This window comes from Triticum urartu, chromosome 3 (assembly GCF_003073215.2).
Source record: "Triticum urartu cultivar G1812 chromosome 3, Tu2.1, whole genome shotgun sequence".
NCBI classification, from domain to species: Eukaryota; Viridiplantae; Streptophyta; class Magnoliopsida; order Poales; family Poaceae; genus Triticum; species Triticum urartu.
Genome location: NC_053024.1, coordinates 32840387 through 32861660, shown reverse-complemented (window position 1 = coordinate 32861660; position 21274 = coordinate 32840387). Strand labels below are relative to the sequence as shown.

At 45.0% G+C, this 21274-nt stretch overlaps 1 long non-coding RNA gene across 4 annotated transcripts in view; it reads right to left on the bottom strand.

Annotated features, from left to right (window-relative positions):
- Positions 1–312: 312 nt before the first annotated feature.
- The window catches only part of LOC125542558, a 30674-nt gene continuing 9712 nt past the window's right edge, over positions 313–21274 (bottom strand). Inside the window, exons 4-5 of one of the 4 annotated variants that reach the window (XR_007297946.1) lie at positions 14205–14505; positions 313–836 (exon numbers count right to left, since the gene is read on the bottom strand). This is a non-coding gene — a long non-coding RNA (uncharacterized LOC125542558). The other 3 variants (XR_007297947.1, XR_007297945.1, XR_007297948.1) reach the window with 3 other exon arrangements.

Below are 21274 nucleotides of genomic sequence, written 5' to 3'. Positions count from 1 at the left end.
ATATAGTGACCCTTTATAAGCTAAGAAAACATCCATCTTTGCATCCAAAACATCTACCCACAAAGAAGAGAGATAGTAAAATGAATCTTACAAATTCCGCAAAGTCGAACTGAAGAAATTCAATAGCAATCAAAGAATTTGTTGTCATATAAGGACATGTTCTTACTTTGACAGATAGGGAAATGAGCATTTGAGAGCACATCCACCAAATTTGTTGTCATATATAACAAATAAAAAATCATATGAAAAATACCGAAGATAGATATTAGAAAGTTAAATAAGGAGTGATCACTACTGATGCTTCTCCATTGGAGTTTTGGCATGTTTCAAACAATCTGTATCCTGTTTCACAATACAATTTTTAGGTTCACGCAAGACTAATGAGAATGGACAGAAAAGATATGTTGATATTCCTCAATTGTTTTTTTTCACCTTCCTTCAACTGTTCAGACCTATACTTGTTATTCTTAGGTGCGCATATATCCTGAGTAACTCACGACATTAACACATGAAAATGACTGGAAGACAGTTGCAAAACTCTAACAAAAGTAACCTGCAAACATCAAGATATTTTGATTATTCAGAAATACATTAAGCACACACCAGTAATTACAAATAGAAGATGTGTTGAACCACAAAGAAGATTATGGGCGTGATACCATAAAAAAATTGCGCATTTTTGGAAGGTAATTTCTTCAGAGGTCTTCTTTAGCGATGTACAATACTACAATCTGTGCAATGCAATCCTACTTACAGAATGGCGGAGCAAGAGTTGCCTCAAGTGGATGGTAGCATTGCCAATCTCAAAGGGATTCAGTAACTCTAACTGACGCAACCTGCTTGAGCAAATGAGATCAGTAGCGAATCTGCAAATGAGTTTACAATCTACAAGAAAGCAAAGCTTCCACTCAGAACTTTTGATAAAACATAAAGTAATCAATTGGGAGAATCAACCTGCAAGGAAGGGTATGCACGCACACAAAGATTTGAGAATACAATACCCAAACATCAGTACATGAACGATAGCTACTTAGGTAGTCATTGCTCGTGGGGAGTTGTGGAAGCATAAATTTGGTCATTACTTGTGGCTCCAAGGGCTGGGATCAGTGTACGCAAGCACGTATCAGGTACAGTTGGCGGCAGATCCCGAGGTATAGGGTGGATGAGGCATACCATGTGGTGCAGATCTTGATGGATCGGTGATCGCGAATCAAGAACAATGGCGACGACTGGACAGTTGTTGAACATGGTCAGGTACTCAGGTAGGAGAAGGATGGCGACCCTGCGGGCTGTGGCTAAGTGATGGAGGCGGCGGGCATCTCCCATGGACGGTCATCTGGGTCTAGAAGCTTCCACACCCCGCCTCCTCCTCGTGATTTGCCATCAGACGAAGGGCATGGACCGTCAGGACTTCCACTCCAACAAAAGCGCTAGTCGATGTGGTGAAGGCAGAAGCTTAAAGGGAGAACTCTGATGAAGATGGAAGCTTAAAGGGGGGAGTCGCTCCATCTGCTATTCGGTGGGGAAGATGAATACGATCTAGTTATGAGCATCAATGGGTGGGAGAGTTAATTTGGAGATGGGTGGGGGAATAATTGGGGAGAACTAAGCCGGGATTACTCCTCCACCGTGCGGACAGCAGCGGAAAGAAAAACTCTAATGTGGAAGACAAATACGCTGATGTGGCACAATGATGAGGTGGATAGGCTGCATGTCTAGAAAAATAGGATAGTGGGGATGAACTATTTAGGTATTATAGATATATAAAAGTAAGCAATAAGATGATTAAATGAAGACACGGTGAATTGTGTCTCATCTTGCATGCATTCTCTCCTGCCTTTCTCCCTCTCCCATTCTCCTTACCTCCTCACTTTGCTGCTTTTCTCCCCCTGTATCTTTGCTTTTGTCCCTATTTCTCTCTTTCATGCATGAATGAATGTGTTTCAGTTACCACATGGCAGACGAGAGTGCATGTGGGTGGCCACGAGAATTGGAGCCCGGAGAGAATATTCTCTGCTTGTCACTCGGTGGAATGTAATCTTCCTTCTTTTCACACGAGAGGTAAGAGAATATAATAGATCTAAACCGTTGATTTCATTAACTAGTGGGCATGAGTAAGGAAGTGGATTAGGGTGCCCCACCCCCCTATATTCAAAAGAATTTAGTAATTCAAAAAGTTCAAAAATCACGCAACTTTTTTGGAATCAAATATGACTAGGTATTGTACTCGTATAAAATGTTTGGCCAAGGAATGATTCCCATTGACTTCAGGGCAAAAAAAAATAATGATGACAATATAGCATGAATACTACTTCTATCTAGCCTTTTTTTCAGCAAATCTTTAACCCCGGATAAAATGAATGTCATTCTCTATTTAATCTTTTTATAAGAGTGTAATACTTGGTCATGTTTTCTTTCATAAAAAGTTTTGGTATTTTTTGACTTCTTTTGAATTACTAAATTATTTTTGAATATCGGAGGGTGATGCACCCGAGTGCTCACATGTATTTTCAGTCTGTGTAACCCTTATCTTCTTACCTTTCATGTGAAAAGAGGAGGTAAGAAGGACCATATTAAAATTGCTCTATAAGGCATGCTGGAACGACTGGCAAGGAGACAACTAGTTTTGCCAGGAAATTAAGGCGTGCAGAGTGAGCTAGATCATCAGCGGAGATAACTACCAAGGGAACCCACGCCGACTCATCAGCGGAATCTTCTTGAAGAAGATGACCTTCCTGGGATCAGCTCAATGCTGGAAGTCAAAGAAGAACTATTTGTGTAGATCGACAGATGCGCAACATCGTGGTTCTAAATCTGACGAGAGATAGAAGAAATAAGTTTGATCTATCGAGATGGGATGAGGGACACAAAAATATATACAGGTCCGGGCCCCATGGCGGCGGAGGTAACCGTTTTCTTGCGTATGACATGAGAGTAGCCGGACTCCAGAGGCAGGCTTATATAGAGTGTGCCGTACCCTGAGCTAGCTACGTTACATGGTGTAATAATATGGATTAATTCGTGTCCTTACTAGTGGTAACGGACGCTCATAATCGTCAATGGTAGTGTCAGGTAACGCCAGGCTTCAATATTTGTTGGAGTGCTTCGGGTAACGCTTCCATTGATTCCTCTGGCTGCTGGTCTTCACTTAAACCGAGTGAGTATAAACCGACTGACGGTGCGTCGTTCGATAGTTAAACCGACTGGTAATTAACCTGACTGACTGATAGCGAGTGAAATCTGATTTAAACCTTGAGATTGTAGAGCTTGTCGGAAATGAACCTTCATCTCCGAATCCCTGAAGTCTGTACCCTGTATTCTTTAATTCTGATCATTTTTAACCATGATGCTTCTTTAAGAGTGGGTTTGTTTAAACGAGTGCATGCATGTATGTCTTAGTGCGTGGCAGCGTGAGTACATACCGTGTCGGTTGGTCGTTCTTTCCTGTTCTCTCTCTTTTTTCTTTTTTTCTTTTGGCACAGGGGCGCCGGTCGATCATACGCAGCGTATCTACGCTAGCTACTTGAACACAAGGGTATGCATGTACGAGCAGCGCAAAATAAGATACGTGTGTACGCATACTCGCACACGCACCTGAGGATTGTGTACCTACATGTGCACTGCTGGCAACATCGTTTTGCTCGCCGACTTCCGACTGTTTATACACGGCTTCATACACTGGCGAGCTGACAGCCGTCTCGCCGGCTCATGCTCATGCATCGCCGGGGTTGTCGCGTGCCTACTGGCCATCACATCATGCCGTCCCTCACCGTTGTTGGGGACCTGAAGGACTCCATGGACGTCAGGTCAGCCACGTACAACGTCGGCTTGGCCACCGGCGAGCGAGCATACCTCTCCGCCGGGGCTTCCGCGCTGCCCTCCACCTACTTCTTCTGCATGACTGCATCATGTACGCAACGCACGTCGCTGGGTGGGTCTCCAACTCTCCATACTGCAGCACACCCATTCGCCATAGCACATCTATGAGCGCGCGAGGCGGCCGCAGCGCTGCAGCCATCGAAGCTGCACCAGGCACCTTCTTCCTTCCTCGCTACCCCTGATGCAGCTACTCGGGGCCGTGTATTCTTCCTACGATGCCTTCATGCCGCAGCAGATCAGACTGAAGCAAACCCGTGGACGATGCCTTTTCTTGTGTGTGTTTCCTATAGAAGAGCTATCTCTGTTCACTTGAGACGAAAACTCGTTAGCTCGGTTGGTGCGCATTTTCCGCACTTCAATATGTGTGCTGCCTAACCCACCGATCCCGGCCATTCCCGATGCCAAATACGTAATCCCTGTTTGGATGTGACCGCAAGGTTAAAAACGATCGGGATTAGAGAGTACAGGGTACAGACTTCAGAAATTCAGAGGTGAGGGTTCGTTTTCCACAAGCTCTATAACCTCAGGGTTTAAATCAGACTTCACTCATAACCAACTGAAGAATTTTTCCTGACTGGTGTGCACACCGACTGCTAAGCCACCCTCATTACTGATGTTTCCACGGGCCATAATGGTTACAGGGTTGGGTTTGCCTGGGCCTAGTTGGTTCTTATGTCATTATGGCCTACTTGGTGGGAAGTAAAACCTTGTCACAAGTTGCGTGCCAAAATCAAGATTATTTTTGTGACTATTGGCACAAGAAGCTGTACAGACGAAATATTATACATAACTAAAGAAAGTTGCTGGGTGATCCTTCTGCAATGAAATGAAAATACAAATCACTTATTCCTCTACAATAAAAAAATTAACTTATTCTTTCAGTGCACTGTCGCTAAGGTGGTTTGGTCGATTGTAGCGGCATGTTTTGGAACTTATCTTATTATTCCTTGGTCTTTGTGTCAGTTCTTCATATTCTGGCGGCACTTTGCTTTGCGAGGCAGATTGATATGCGTCTATCCCAACTGAAGTGCAAAGTTTTTATAAGCATCACGTCCACATGGCATGCCATTGAGTTGTTATTGAAACGTCAATCCTTAGATACGTACACATTAGATTATGGTAGATTGATCTTATTTAGAAAAGAACAATATACAAGTGATGAGGATGTTTGATTGAGGAGGTACCCAATATACAAGTGCCGGTGCTGTTTGGCAGAGGAGCAAAAAGCATATACAACTGCCGGGGCTTTTGGTAGATGAGGAAAAACAACAATATCATAGTGCCGGGGTGTTTGGTAGAGGAAAAACAAGAAGGAAGCCAATAATCGATCGGCCCCGGCGGGGAAAATTGGTGCTTAATTAAAAGTGTAAAACCGTGCCGTGGCCCATGGAGAACTATACTTGGGAGCCGTGCACTGTAGTGAAATAGTACAGTACTTGGGAGTGCGTTAACATGTGACCTGGAGCACCATAGATCTATCGGAAGAAATCAGTGGCAAAAAGGAGTATAATAATTATACCCCACCAGGCTAACCGGCACGACAGATACGCCCTAGAATATTGGCGCGCGACCCTGACGGCTCCCTGGCTCGCCGACACGGCCCCTCAAAGAAACAACTGTCAGCATCAGGACGACCGATGACCGTGACCTCCCCAGCCTAGTCATGCAGAGGCAACTCCACCCGATCGACGTACAGGTGATTTCGTGCCACAGTTTACTACCCACATATTGTTCCCTTTTCGAGCATGGCAACGCGTCTGCGCCTGACCACATCACATGCATGGTCCGCGGAGGAATGCCGGGATCTACGGAAAAAGGGCGCATGCACTGGCTGGCTACCCATGGAGTCGACGTTCGATAGCGATATGAGTGAGTGTGTGTAATTCTAACGCGTATAAGGAAGGGAAAAGCAGGCCGATCGGCATCATGCATGAAACAGGACAAGAAGCGTGGGCCACGAGGGGGAAGAAAAAGATTGCTCATAGTTGGAGTTGTTTGTTATTCCGTGTCACGCACAAGACAGACAGCTGACCATGTAGCAGTAGCACGAAATGTTTAAGCTTATTATAATTGTCTCTCGCCGCCCCCTATGTTTACACTTCGGGGGCTTAAACCGTTGCACTCCACATGCATAAATGGCTCTTAAGCAACCTGTATGCTAGCACAACAAACTGAAATGCATTTTAGTGTTGTGATGCACATTAGTACTGTAGAGGTAACAAATTGTTCTAATTAAGCTTCTTTTGATGGAACTACTTCTGAGGTGTATGCACAACTTCTATAGCTTATATTATTATTACTTCCCACTGTAAAAAATACATAAGACCTTTAAGATCACTTTTAATGATCTTAAAGGTTGTATATTTCTTTACAAAGGGAGCACTTAAGGTATTTCTAACCGATCCCCTATCCGGCGGTAGAGGAATAAAATTTTGATTTTACTCCTCTAACACACACCTAACCGATCCCCAGTCCGCCGTAAGGGAGTAAAAATTATACTTCGATCCCAACCATTTCCCTAAATATACTCCATCGAAATAGTCCGGAGTAAAATTTATCTGCCCGTCCGCCCTCCTTCCCCCCCCCCCCCCCCCCCCCCCCCCCCCCCCCCCCCCCCCCCCCCCCCCCCCCCCCCCCCCCCCGTGCGAGTTGACGCCCCCCGCACCCGCAACCGCCATGGACGAGCTCCGACGGCGCACCATACTTCTGTGCGCCCCCACCGACGCCCCCACGAGCCCGTGTTGTTCCTGCTTGCCTCTCCCCTGCTCCTGCGCTCTGTGCAGCACCACCAACACGTCGTCGACTGCGCCAATGGTCAACTGCAGCCTCAGCACCACCAACGACACGAGTGGCCCGGCCCCGGCTCGCACCCGTGACGCGGGCTTGATCCCGCAGAGACTGACGGACCAAGTCAGCCGCAAGGCTCCTCTCGACGGCGACGTTCAGCCTCTGCAGTGCCACCCTTGCCTGCGTGTTGATCTGGTTGTGGATGGCGACCCAAAGCTCGAGCGCGCCGTGGCCACTGGGGAGGGCATCAAGACTGAGAGTCATGACGTAGAGGCTGAAGTGGTGGCCGGCATCTACATCGACGAGGTACCCAAGCTCGTGTCGGCCCTCCTAGAGTGGCCCGCCTCCAGCCTTGGCTAGTAGAAGGTGACGTCAATGGCGCCCGCGAGCGGCCCAGGCAGTAGCGGAGCTACATCAAAATGACTGGGCAGGCCAGCTTGAAGAAAGCCCAACATTTTTTCCTCCATGGCCCATTTCTGCCTAAAGGCCCATTGGTTTGCAGCAAACTGGGCGGGCCACAGCCCAGTTTTGCTTGCACTAAGCTCCTCCAGTGGGCCCAGGGCCATTGAAGAGGTTGTCGACGATCTTGGTGGCGGGGCCAAGGAGGAGCAAATCCATGCCACATGACACGACCTCGAGCAAGTCGTGTAGATGGTCTCCGCAGTGTTGATGGGCTCCTAGAGCAGTTCCTCCGCTGCATAAAGGAACTTCGCAGCTTGCGCATCGAGGCATTTTCTGTGCGGTCACCATCGTCGCGGACACACATAGTAGATGTTCGACGTAATGCATAAACCAAAAAGTAAGTTTACTCCACTAAATTTAGGAGTTCGGCTATGTCCGGTCAAAACTTACTGAAGTAAATTTACTCCATTAAAGGTTTGCTTCACCGAATACTCCAGTATTGATTGGGAATCGGTTAGAAATGCCCTTACCAACCAAGCAGACAATCTATTCTTCTCAGTCTACACAGAAGTTTATATGGTGTAATAATATACTATTAGATTAAACACAGTCCTCCGTTTATTTCACTCTGTCAACGCCTCTCAGTTATTGATGCATACCTGATACCTTATTCTCTCTTTCTCAGAAGTGGTAGCAATACTATTTAGGATTAGCTAATTAATTTCACCTTCCAGATTTCAGTATCTCAATATAAATGGAAAAGTACAAGTTTACGTTCCATGTTGTATACAGTACTAGGTACTTTCCCCGAAAACTAACGCATAAGCGTTGTGCAAAGCCGTATGCTGGCCTATTAGAATATCTACAGCTAGACTTGGCAAATGCGACACTCTATACGTCCGTGGAAGCAACGGGCGCGTCCGCGGGCAGTGTCGGGTCACCCCTTATATTTCCTTCACCACATCCAACTACCTCACATTAGAAATTTCAAATCCATACAAAGCATGCAAAATAAAATCTATGTACTACGTAGATAACCTAAGCTAGCCTGCACTACTCATCGTCGGAGATGTCAACAATCTTCTGCTAGGCTTCGGGTAGATGGTCGCCTACTGCAACTCCGGCTCCTCCTCGTCCCGCTCCAGATTGGTGAACATCTCATCGATCTCCGCCTCCCACTAGTGGAGGAAGCGGCTGCTGGCCTCCACCTGGATGCAGTCTAGGATGGCATGGTACTCCGCCGCCTCCTCCACTTGGGCCACCTCCAACTCCGCCATGGCAAAGCCAACAACAGAAGGCTGGATCCGTCTCGCCCGCGTCATTGTCGTCCTCCTCCTTCGGCACCGCGTCCTTCTTGGCCTCCATCTCCACCTCCACCTCCATTGGTGAGTGAGATGGTTTCGGGTGGGCCATGGTTGTCGGATGCCTCTGGCAGCGGCCTGAATGCCCGAAAAGCCCCCTTGGTTTGCTTCTCGGTTTGCAGGAAAAAAGGTCGTCTGATCAAGCCAGCGGGCGGATACGGAACTGCATTGGACGGCAAAACACGTCCAGACCACACGGTCCGAATGTATGCAGACTGTTTGAAGGCACATGTTGGAGATGCCTTACTAGTGCCTCTTCACAAAGCTTGCCGGGCAGTGGCACCGAACGAACACAAGGCCATCGAGCTTGTCACGAACCATTAAGATTAGACGAGGCATGCTCGAGGGAGCAGAACATAGCACTTTTCCATGAAAAATGTCCAAGAGCTTTTTTTCGCGAATACACAAAGCTTGTGTATCTTTTCATTGATATAAGAAGTTGGAACGAGAAATGTCCATGAGCTGTTGCAAGTTAAAACTATGCAAGCTACCCCAATGCTTACACGTACGTACTGTCATAGTCTCACAGAAGTGCATGCATGCATTGCTCTAAAATTAAGACTTAAACACACCCGTCATGGAAGAGTGCAGTGGGACGAACTAAGCTTTGATATGTAGCTTTGATACGACGACGCATCTATCCCATCACTAGCGTCAAACTGAAGTGCAAAACATAACGGCGCGTGGCGCCAGGGGGCTTAGCGCGACTCCGACGTAAGCCATGGTGCGTCAGCATCAAACGTCAGCTGCGCCCTTTCAGAATTAATGTACTAGCGCGTCGCATCGGCCGATCGCCGGTTCGCTCTTTCAGAATGTACTACAACTAGAGCTATGACGAATTACTACTAGCCTCTACCACCGGTTCCGAATTCATGGACGCGTCAACTAAGGAATGGCGCAAGACAAGGAGGTCTCGGCCAGGTCGACTCGCGACGACGGAGGTGCGCATGATTGCGCTGCATGCATGCCTATCATGCATCAACAATAATGCACTAGCTCTATCATGGGGCGAACGAATGCCACTATTAGCTAGCCTAGCTCTCATTTTGTTGTTTCGTTTTTCTACTTTTCGGTGCGGACCGGAAGGCAGCTCTCAACTTGGGCTTCAGGGGCGCCGCTACCAAATGCATCTTCTGTCCCCTCCACCAGGTCATCTCCTAGGTCACATGGAGGAGAGGAGAGGAAAGTAGATGGCGCAAAGACCAGGCCGAGTGGTTCCGCGCCAGAGGAAATAGAAAGGTGCCCCAAGGAGGAAAAGACGAGGCCTGTTGGGGTCACTGACCACTGGAGTATGCCATCAACTTTTGCAAAAGTTTATTTTAGATACAAAGAGCTTTGCCCCTGCCCCATTTTATTAGGCCACATGAAGGTGGGGTGGGGAATTATAAGCAGTCCCCGGGCCGTCTCCTCCGACCAAGCAAACACACAGTACGACACTGAATCACACGCGCTGCTGCTGCCCATCTAGCTAGCTACCTGCTTCCCCATTTCATATCCCCGGCTAAGCGCGTCTGCCAAGAGGCTGCCCGGCTGGAGCGAGAGGTATACTGCGACGGTGGGTTAGCTTCAAGGCGATGGCGGACAACAACAACAACAACAAGGCGATGGCGGACAACAACAACAACAACAACAACAACAACAACAACAACAACAACAACAACAACAACAACAACAACAACAACAACAACAACATCAGCAGCGTGATTCCCGAGGTAACTCAAAACATCTATGGTTGCATATTTTCGATGGATCGTAGCCAATTACATATACTTGGGCCCAGGGAGAATGTCAATCGCACCTCTTCTCTTTTTTCATTGAGTCAGTCAGTATACTATACTAGCTACCTAGCTAGGATCATCTCGTGCCTCGCAATGGACTATACACAATTGACGGTCTGTTTTATTTGGGTTGGAATTATTTAAGTTGTGCCGTTCGGGGTTAAGGAGACAATCTTCTACTGTAACTTTGATTTGTGATTAGAGGCTGCTTGAGCATTGGCCGCGCCCTCCAACTGGCCAAGTCGTTGAACAGCACACCCACGTGACCGCTCCTATGGAGAGCAGCGCGGCAGCCGCCGATCGACGAGACGAGACACAATCGACAAAAGTTATTCCGGCGGCTCATATGCTCGTTTCCCAGCTCTCGGTCCTGATGAGATTAGGGGAAGCGACTCGATCGCGAGCTGTCTACTTACTCTTTCGGTGATCACTGATCAAGGGGTGTATATGTGCATAGTTACAATTACATTCGACCCATTTCTTATTACTAATCTATCGACTCAAACAGGAGGATCGCCTCGGAGTCGTCCTGCCCAGGTACTTGGCCGGCTACGTTGACACGATCTCACAGGTCTAAATTCTATCCAAAAGAAATATCCATACATCCTCGATTCGATCAACAAAGAGAGGCACACATATGTAGTATTCTTCTCATTTAATTAGTTCATTTAAATAATACTAGTATGTTGCTGCAGGCTGTGCAACGAATCGCAGGTCACATAACAATTGGCCTAGCTCAATTCCCCAACATCATCTCCGTTGTGCCACTGCAGGTGAATCTTGTTTTGCGATCCTCCCCACGGTCCGTGTTTGCCCTAGTCTTTTCATAGAGCGGGTCCCGTTGGGACGCATCAAAACTGCCTCAGGAATGCACGCGGCATAAGGTACGCTCTCGTTCACGCGGTCTACTACATGATTGCATGTCATGTAGCACAGAACAAAGGCTGCTGGCTTCAACAACGTGCGTATGTGCTGGTGGGTTGCCCCTCCGGCGGCTGTCTCTCCGGCAGACCCGTCACCGGATCCTCCTTCCCGTGCCTTCCATGCGTGTATCTGGTGGGCGCACTACGTGGTGACCTCCGGCTCTGGCCAACGATGAGCTATGTCTCCGACTACTCCAACGTCCTCAGCCATTGCTGGCCGAGCCTGCCGGCTTGGAGCGCGAGGCTGGCAGCCTCCACGTACGTTTCATTCGCTGGAGCAGCTCAAGGAAGTAGACTCAGTACGGCGAGCATGGCTGCACCGATCGAGCTGCTCGACCGGCCCCTTTGGTTGGAGAAGCAGGCTCCTCGCGCTTGTGCCAACGGCCAACGCTACTTGAGGGCAACCACTCAGTTCCTGTCTTCTTGGCCTAGCCTCTTCTCTGCTCTAGTAGGAGTATATTTTCTTCATGAAATCTCACCCGCTACGTACATGGTACAGTACACCAAGTTCATAAGTAGCAGTTCTCCCTAGACGGATTCGTTTGGTTTGGATTTGGATGAACGGAATTCTTACACTGTTTAGGTTAAAGGGACAATTTACTTGATTTGGTCTGGCTACTCATTACGTTTTGGTCTAAGTTTGCTCGGAGACCAGTAATATAACATGGTGGCGGACGCTAGCTTTATATGTATGTACGTGCTCTTTCAATGATCTGCTAGGCAATGTCCAAAAGAAACATATATTTTATATCCTCCACTGCGTAGGGGGTAGCTTAACTTCCTTTCTGTTGCTACAGGTTGTTTGGCAATTTGCAGGACAGTTCACGACCGCGCCGGGGCCGGGGTTGGGATTGGGGGTGGGGTTCTCCAACATCTTCACCTCCGGCGCGCAGGTGACACTCGTTTGGATTTTCTATAGGTTTAAGGGAGTGATGAAATGCATAAAACTATCATAAGTGTGCCGTCATTAGCAAAAAATGTGCACCGTTTTTTTGACAAAAATAATCGAATGCAACGCTATCTTTTCACAAGAAGCAGGGTACAGTGATGGACCATTTGGTTTGTTGATATGTAGGATCAGACATATATTTTGGTGTAAACGGGTCATGAAACTCGCCTATATTCATCATTTTGGTTTCGCTGCTAGCTGCAGGTTTTTGGGCAAGTGGCAAATGAGCTGGCGAGCGGCCTACAACTACAGATTGCCAACAACAGCTCCGTCCTGCAATTGCAGGTGAAAATTGTTTGCGATTCTCTATTTTTACGTCCAGTATTAGCATTGTTTTACTGAAATTCTAACCATTGCCTGCAAGAAAAAAATTGAGGAAAAAACAAGCTAGCTAATCGATCGGTCTATTAAATCGGCCATTTAAGCCTACGTAGGCAAGTAGCCAGCTCCTTGGATCCCGAATTTTGAACAATTCAAAATTCATTTTTTTATGTTTAAAAAAACGCCAGACATAAATACACACATATATAAGGATGTATACTACATTGCTGCAGAGTTTCATGTTGAAATAGGTTTTTATGTGAGGGACACAATGAAAAACATGTATTTATAGGTCAGACACTATTTACTATACAAGTTAATGACTTTTTTGTCTGCATATCAGATAAAAATATATTTCAACATGAAAATTTACAGCAACGTAGTAAACATTTATATGCAGGTGTGTATATTTCAGAACTTTTTTGAACTTTAAAATGAAAAAAAATTAGGCTACATGGAGCTCACGAGCAAAAAAATAAAAAAAGACTCGCTCACCAGCCAGACCTCTCCTTCCATATTGTTGTTTTCTTCTCCTCTATATAACTAAGCTTTTTTTTTTAACTTGGACAGGGCACCGGCAACGACGACCACACCATCCAGATGCCTCCAGACCAGGTCCAGGAGTCCGCTAGCATGGACCAACGGACGCAGCAGCTCGCCCGGGACATATGCAAGATCAGCGTCCCGACCTTGGTCATCGCTATTGGAACGGCCTTGTACAAGTCGGCGAGCGGTGTTCTTTTCCTCCACCACCCGCTCCCATATTACTGTGGCCTCGCCGCCATTTTTGTCGCAGGAGTTGGAGAAACTCTTGCTGCATATTGGTTGGCGTGCTCGCGTGACGCCAATGGGCGCCATTTCACCACCGGCAAGGCTGTTTGGTGGGCTTCCATTGTGCCGCTGATCTTCGTACTTGGCATAGGAGGCTGCCATGTCATCGTTGGCTACTAATCGTACAGGGTTAGTACCAAAATTCCTTGAAGCCACATTACGAAGTCTCAAACTCGTTTGGCTAATGATGCTTTTTTGCCATCTTTCTAAAACAGTGCACTCCATTGATCGAGCAAGCAGAAGAGCAAAGATGATGCATGTACAGACCATACAACCGGTCCAAACAGGACATGAGAGTTGGATATGCGGCTTTTCCTGCTTGTTCCATTGCGGACTTCTTAATATCCGGGCTCTTGTTATGCTGTTGCCCCAGCAAATAATTGAACAATTTTATGTTAACCATTTTTTTGTTGCTTGTTACGAACACTGATGCCCAATCAATCTTGCCATTTGTTTGATGCCAAGACATGGTGTGTTCTATTAATACACTTCTTATAATTTAGTTCTAAAGAGAGTTAAATTTTACGGGCACCAACCAATGTAATTAAAAAAAACTTAAGCGGCACATTCAACTTGCATTTGGTGTGCAAAGAGTTTAGTCTCGCATTGCCACTGGTTGGGTGGGTGTGGGTAGGGGGGGGGGGGACACCACCACACTGACGCCCTCCTATTTCATGATCGTGCTAACCCTAGCTAGTGCATGAGTTGTCCGTTGGAATGCTGAATTTTTTGTTACCATTTAATTTAATTGAGTGGGAGCTTAATTCACTCCAAGAAAACCAACAGTTCACCATTTGCCATTAGTTTTGATTCCTTTTTGTCCTTGTGTAACCTCTTGATGTTTCGCCAACTGGGAGGCTATATAAGGGGAAACGTAAGCTACTCTCCATCGCACATTGCAAGATCATTGTGTCGCACCATTTACTATATTCAAAGGGAAATATAATGTTCTCTGGAGAAAGAAAATGATTACCTTAATTTCCAATTGCCCAAATTAATGTATGACCCCCCATGAAGATTTGTCACGCGATGAAGGATACTCAGGCCACTGCTTCGTCTTGCAGTCTCTCTGCTGAGCCTGATATTGCTAAGTTGTAGCTGCTTTGTGCTTTTGGACTTGTTTTTTTGTTAGGATGCCGGTTGTTGCTTTTCTCGTGTTTGAGCAATCTGTTATGACCAGCTATCATTCTGCGAGGTTTTCGTCTCATGGCCTACTGATGTCTTGGTAGAGGTTGGACTCGCAATACTGGTTCTGTAAGACACTTCCCATACTCCTGTTATGTAAAGTAGTGGAAACATGGATATCTCGGTTAAAAAAATGCTTTATTAAATGTAGAGCAACAAGATGATTAAATGCTGACATGGTGAATTGAGTCTCGTATCTTGTAATCACGTAATATGAAATGTTTCGGGCTACTTGTAGTGGGGAGTATCATACACTGGATAATGCATATGCTACTAGTATACGATATTACCTTCATAGTGTATAATATTATAAGTTGGTATCATAGATAACTTCATATATATGTTATCATGCATGACACACAGTAACACATCATTTATTAAGGTATATGATCAAACTTTGCAAAGTTTGGCTTGATACAGATGTTATACTCAAAGTAAAAAGGAATGGAGGAAGTATCATGATATGATCCTGAACCGTCTCTTTCTTCATTTAATTGTATGACACCTTAGAAAAATTGCCTACTTTCATATTATGATACTTGCTATGATACACCACTGCATGAGGTCTATTACCTGCAATAGCGTCTACTCCCAAAAAGCTGAACTCATTTTACATTTTCTTCAATAGCTTCCAAATTCAAATCGACCCGAACTCCCACCCCTCTCTCTCTCTCTGTGTGTGTGTGCGCGCGCGCGCGTGAATGAATGAGCATACATGGTGGGTGTTGGGCCACAATCTGCTCTGCTTTTAACTCGGTGGAATGGAAGCTTCGTTCTGATAAAGCTTTGGAATGGCTGGCTAGAACGACGAACAAGAAGACAACTCCTTTCCCCTGAAATTAAGGAGCAGGGAATGAGCTAGGAAATACTCCATCCATCATTTCCCGAAAAGAATGTGGCAGTAGATTGTTTTGGCCAAAATTCCGAACAAGAGGGCGCAAGGCTAGTTTCTAATACCAGGTCTGTTTCTCTAATCATTGTGCCCGACTAATTTCCTAGCGCTTAATTAACTGCACGCATGCAGGGATGAGGTAAATTTTTATTACGTAGTACTACAACAGAAGGTTTGTTTCACGGCGGCGACGCGCTCGGGTGATGGCGCGCGTCGTGGTTTAGGACGCAGTGGCCGGTGTCCGATGGCCGCCAACCACTGCCAACATGCTTTGTGTACAGCACAGCCGGCTTAATTCGTACCTCTTGTCCAGAAATAATTTATCAAAAACATGTCCAAGAATATAAATAAATGCTGCGAGATGGCCAAATAAGACATGAAAATTTGCACACAACTTCAACTAACATTTCAAGCAGCTAATGCCAGTAGTCATGAATATGCAAAGTAAATAGAGAATTGGATCAGGATGTTCTCCCTATTCCTTTACATACCTGATCCCACCCAACTCAACCCACTCAGTGCATACGATGGCATTGTAAAGGGAGTCTTCCTTTTCCTTGCTTTTGTACACCCTGGGTTGTATGATATCAGTGAGGATAAGGTATTAATATCCTAAGTTTATGAGATTTTTCAATCCTGGTAATCTTGACGAATGTGGCTCCAGTTCCTTCCCTAACCAATATTTATAAGGTTCGCTGTGCTTGGAAAAAACAATCTGAGATGTATACCTTTAAATTATTAGGTCTTCGGTTACTCAGTTGTCCAATTCCTTGGTAAGTTCTAACTAGTTGTTCATTTCAAAAAGCAATTAATAAGCTTCTTGCCAAAATCAAGATTATTTTATAGCTACTAGCTCAAGAAGTTGTACTTATAACCAGTAACAAGGTTAAAATGAATTGGCCAGTTGGTCCTTTTGAGTGAACTTGAAACTCTGCAAAGTAAATCACTTATTCTTTCAGTGCAGAGTGGCTATGTTGGTTTGAGGGATGGTACTGAATTTTATCAATCTCATCGCTCACAGTTGAACGTTTGAAATTTTTCTTTGAGGAGTAGCTTCATCTCGTTATTTCACACAATTTTCATGTTGCCGGTTTGTTGTTTCAACGCTCGTTGACCGTTTGTTGTTTCGGCCTTTTTTATGGTACTAAACCTGTTCATGTGTGCATGTTAGTTTAGAATTTTTTTGGCAAATTTATCGCACTTAGTTGATCATTTGAAATTTTACTTTGAACACAGTAGCGTCATCTCTTTGTCCTGAACAACTCTCATGTTGTGAGTTTTTTATTTCAACGCTCATAAATAAAATTGTTGAAGTGTTATGGTGTGAGATATCCCTCCTCTCCGACACATCAAAGACGAGGCATGCCTTTGGGTGGGCAAAGGCAGACGCTGCTGGGCTACAAAACATCATCCCGGCGCTTAGTTAGCCCACTATTTTTGGGTCTGAGCAACTCCATTCTCTGTTCTGCCCCGACGCTTTCATTCATGCCGCATGCGTACATGACCTTGTAAGTGGCGTGAAAAAAAAAGTTATGGCGTGAGATTAGTTCATCACGTGCGCAAAAGAGGAGATTAAACCATCGACACACACATAACCAAAACAGTCGCGCGTTGCGTCTGGAAAGTGCATACATGCAATCAGGCGTCGTCTTTGTGTTTTTGCTCTCATGCATTATGAAACTTTGCGGACAACCAAACGCAGTACACAAACATCACTCAGAACATGCATCTAGTCGGCCAGGTTTTGTCAGACCAGAGTCAGAGATACAAGGAGGTTAAAATCAATGCAAGTGTTAATCAAACACGCGCATGGCAATAAAGAAATAAAAAGGGCATGATCCGCTCGTCAGGGGACCTGCTTTCCAGACGCGCGCGGCGGGGAGACGTGGACTACTTAGAAGTCGTTCACTGTAGTGCCGGATCGCGTGAGCATGGGAGCACAGTTTGTGGGGCCGAGGTAGCGATAGATCGATAGAAAATGCAGCGGCAGGATGTATGTTTAGCCAGCGGCAGACAGGCCCCAAAAATATATTGGCGCAAACCACCCACGCCCCAGCTGGCCCCACCTCCAAACCTCACCGGCGATCAATCAAATCAAAACCAGTACTTGTACTAGCTACTACTCACTACCACACCACACTCTCGGGAAAACGGGCGCACTGGCAGTGAACACGTAAAAGGAAAGAAAGACAGATCGGTTGGCATTATGGAACAAGATGACGTACTGGAAGCTAGGGCCGGGTACGTCATGCCAAGGGTGACTCCGGGAAGAAAAAGGATTGCAATCATTTTCTTTTATGATCAATGCATGTTATTCATACGAGTAGCAAACAATTCAATACCTGAGACCTTAATTACTCGCTATTTGCACACTCTATAACTGTAGTATGATGGTAAAATTTCAGATTGGCTAATTACTGCTCCGTCAAAAAAGGATTATTAGCTAATTAATTGTGCCTTATTTCGTCTCAATATGTAAGTACTACAAACCAACAGTGGTGTACATCATTACTTTGGCCCAGTATAATGGTTCTATCTAAAAGTATGCCCCAAACTGTCAGATTTAACGTACATTTCACGTGCACCTGTGACCTGTCCACCACATGCATTGCTACATTATTTGCAATGTGTTCCCGGCCGGCCACCGCCTCTCTCTCACCCGGTCCATTAATATATAGCTGCCACATCACACTCTGCACATGAAGTGCAAATACAAGGGGAACCACTAGAAAGCTGATCGAAAATTTACGGCGAAATCTTATACGTACGTAGAAAAGAAGCAATGATCCCATATTTTATTAATTGTCCGATGCTAAAATCAACCTATTTGTATGGCGCCATTTTTGGAGTAGTGCAGAAAAGACATGGCATGCATGCTCCTCAAGGCCATCAATCTAATGGAAAAAGTACGACACCAGGGCCGTACCCCGGCACTAGCCAGCTGCCTAGCGCAATTACACCAAATTGCAGCGAAATTGCTGATTGGTGGACGCGTCAAAGCAAACATAGTGGCATGCAGATTCCCTTCGGCTTTTAAGCCGGCACTCCTGAGTCCACCAAACACACAAACTACGCTCTCAAATCCCTCCTCCCTGCCTCCCCCTCCTCTCAAATCCCCTGCCAAGCGCGATTTCAGGAAGCAGCCGGGCCGGAGTGAGAGCCGCGTACGTACCGTGCCGTTCCAGGCGGCGGGCTAGCTTCATGGCGGAGAACAACAACGACAATAACATGATACCCGAGGTAACTCAAACTATGTATGCATGGTTGCATATTTTCGACTGAGCTTTTTCTCCGATGTTGATGTTTTGGTGCTGGCTTGTGTTGGCCGCTGTGATGAGACCGTCCCGGACTCCCGGGTGTATGGAACTGAATTTGAAATGACTGTGCGCTGGGAGAATGTCAATTTTAGCTGTTTTTTCCCCATATGCATGTTTCATCCAAAGATCAAGGCTGTGTTTGGTTGGGTGGGGATTTTTTAGGCTGCATGGTTTGGGGTTAAGGAGAGAATATATTTGAGATGTGAATTAGGCGTTTCTCTTCGATTCCAAGCAGCAGAAACTGGAGCATTGGCCGCGCCATCAACCTTCCAGGGTTAGAGCAGCACTACACCTACGTGCCAGGTCCTTTGGAGATGACGGCCGGCCGCCGATGAGGAGGGCATGATCGAGAAAAACCATGTCCGGCGGTGGCTAGCTAGGTTACATATGTTCGTCTTCCGGCTACCGGCCCATCGCGAGCTGGCTACTGGCTCTTTTGCTTATCAAGGGTGTCTGCGCAGACTTACGTTCCATCCATTTGTTATTACTAATCTATCTACTTGACCAGGAGGATCGCATCGGAGTCGTCCTGCCTAGGTACTTGGCCGGCTACGTTGACACGATCTCACAGGTTTAAAATCTATCCGAAAGAAATGTACATACATCTTCGATTCGATCCACTAAGCTGGGAGTACGTACTATATTCTCCCCATTTGATTAGTTATTAATTTCTCGAATATGTTTGTTGCAGACTGTGCTACGGATCACAGGTCATCTGACAAGCGGCCTAGCTCAGTTCCCCAACATCATCTCCATCGTGCCAATGCAGGTGAATCTTGTTTTGCGATCCTTTCCTCGGCCGTCTTTTTTCATACAACCGCGCCTCCAATGCAAGCTCGTCGCGTTGGGCATGCATCAAACAAAGCTGCCTCCGGAACGGAGGCGGGCAGCATGTACTGCTTGACGTGCTCGCTCGTTCACGCGATGTACTACTACATGATTGCATGTAGTACAAACACAAAGGTGATCGAAGATGAGCTGCTTCTCTTCCAACATCATCGGCCTCTGCTAGTCTAGCTCGCCGGCTTGGAGCGCGAGCTGGGCGGCCGCTCAAGGAGGTAGACACGGTACGGCGAGCATGGTGCACAGCACCGGTCGAGCTTCTCCAACCAGAGCTTCCCAGCCCATCTGCTAACCGAAGCAGGCTCCTCTTGCACATGCAACAATAATTGAGGGCGACCACTTGCAGTTCCTTTCTTCTTGGCCTAGTTTTTTTTTTCCTATTACAGTACTGTATATGTTATTTTCATGAAATCTCACCCGCTATGTACACCGTACAGCACACCAACACCAGTTTTCCCTCTACTGATTCGTTTGGCTTGGATTTGATGAACGGAATTCTTACACTGTTTGGGATGAAGGGACTAGTTTTTTGATTTAAGTATGGTTTAGGTCTTCCTTGAGACCACTAACATGGGTGGACCAGCGTACGTGCTCTTTTCTTAGTCTCGCATGATCAGCTAGACAAAGTCCAAAAGAAACATATACCTATATATATAAATATCCTCACTTTATATGTAAGTTGCCTGTTTTCTGAAATTTGAGTCAGATGAATCTTTGCTCGTCCATTCTTTCTGTCAAAATTTGTGTTGTCTCATTTTATTTTATGATTATTTTGGATGTTGGTTTAGTTTAAAAGTATATGCACAAGTATTATACAACATGTGTCTTACTTATACTATAGTGTGAAGATTTACTACTATATGTTCATTCTTTCTACCATATTATAGAAGGTATAATTCTGTGCAGCTTTTTATTTTTATTTTTTATTTTATTTTATTTCTTGTTTACGGGTAATATCAATGTCACTAATTCATTTTTTCTTACAAAAATATTTTTTTGTGTGTTTGCAAGTATACACACAAATACTATACAACATGTGTATAAATTATACTAGAGTGTGAAACATTCATTAGAGTATATGTTTATTCTTGCATATTATAAAAATTACATTTTTTTACAAATTGTGTGCAAGTTTTAGTTTTAAATTTTTCTTGTCATTTTATTTCTTTTTCAAGGGTAATCCTAATGGTAATAGTTAATTATTTATTATGTTTATTAGTAAACACTCAAGTATTATACAATATGTGTGTAAATTGCACTAAGTGCAAAAACTGCACTAGCATATGCTTATTCTTTGCATTTAATAAAAGTGCAATTTCAGTGCAAGTTTGTTTAGTTTTGTTTCATGTTCTGTCCATGTCAGTAATTCATTCTTTCTTGAATTTTTTGTTTAGCTTTTATTTCGTTTTGTTTATTCTTCAAGGGTAATGCCACTGCCACTAATTCATTGCTTCTTAGAAAACTTCATTTTTGCGCAAATTCCACTAATATAGGCTTATTCTTGCATATTATAAAAGGGCAAATTATGTGCATATTTTGTCACTATTTGTTTTATTTATTTTCTTATTTAAGGGTAATACAAATGCCACTAACTTATTCTTTTCTAGAAAACTTAATTTTTGTCATTGTTTTAGTTTTTGTTTGAGTATATTAATAAAGGGAGGAATAAGAAGGCTAGAAGATGTATTGTGTTACACATAGATTCATCCCATTATTTTATTTTTTAAGTTTACTTTGCTTAATTTAGGGCTAATCTGCTTCCTTGATTCATTTTCTCTTAAAGAAATTTGTTTTTCTTGTTTTCCT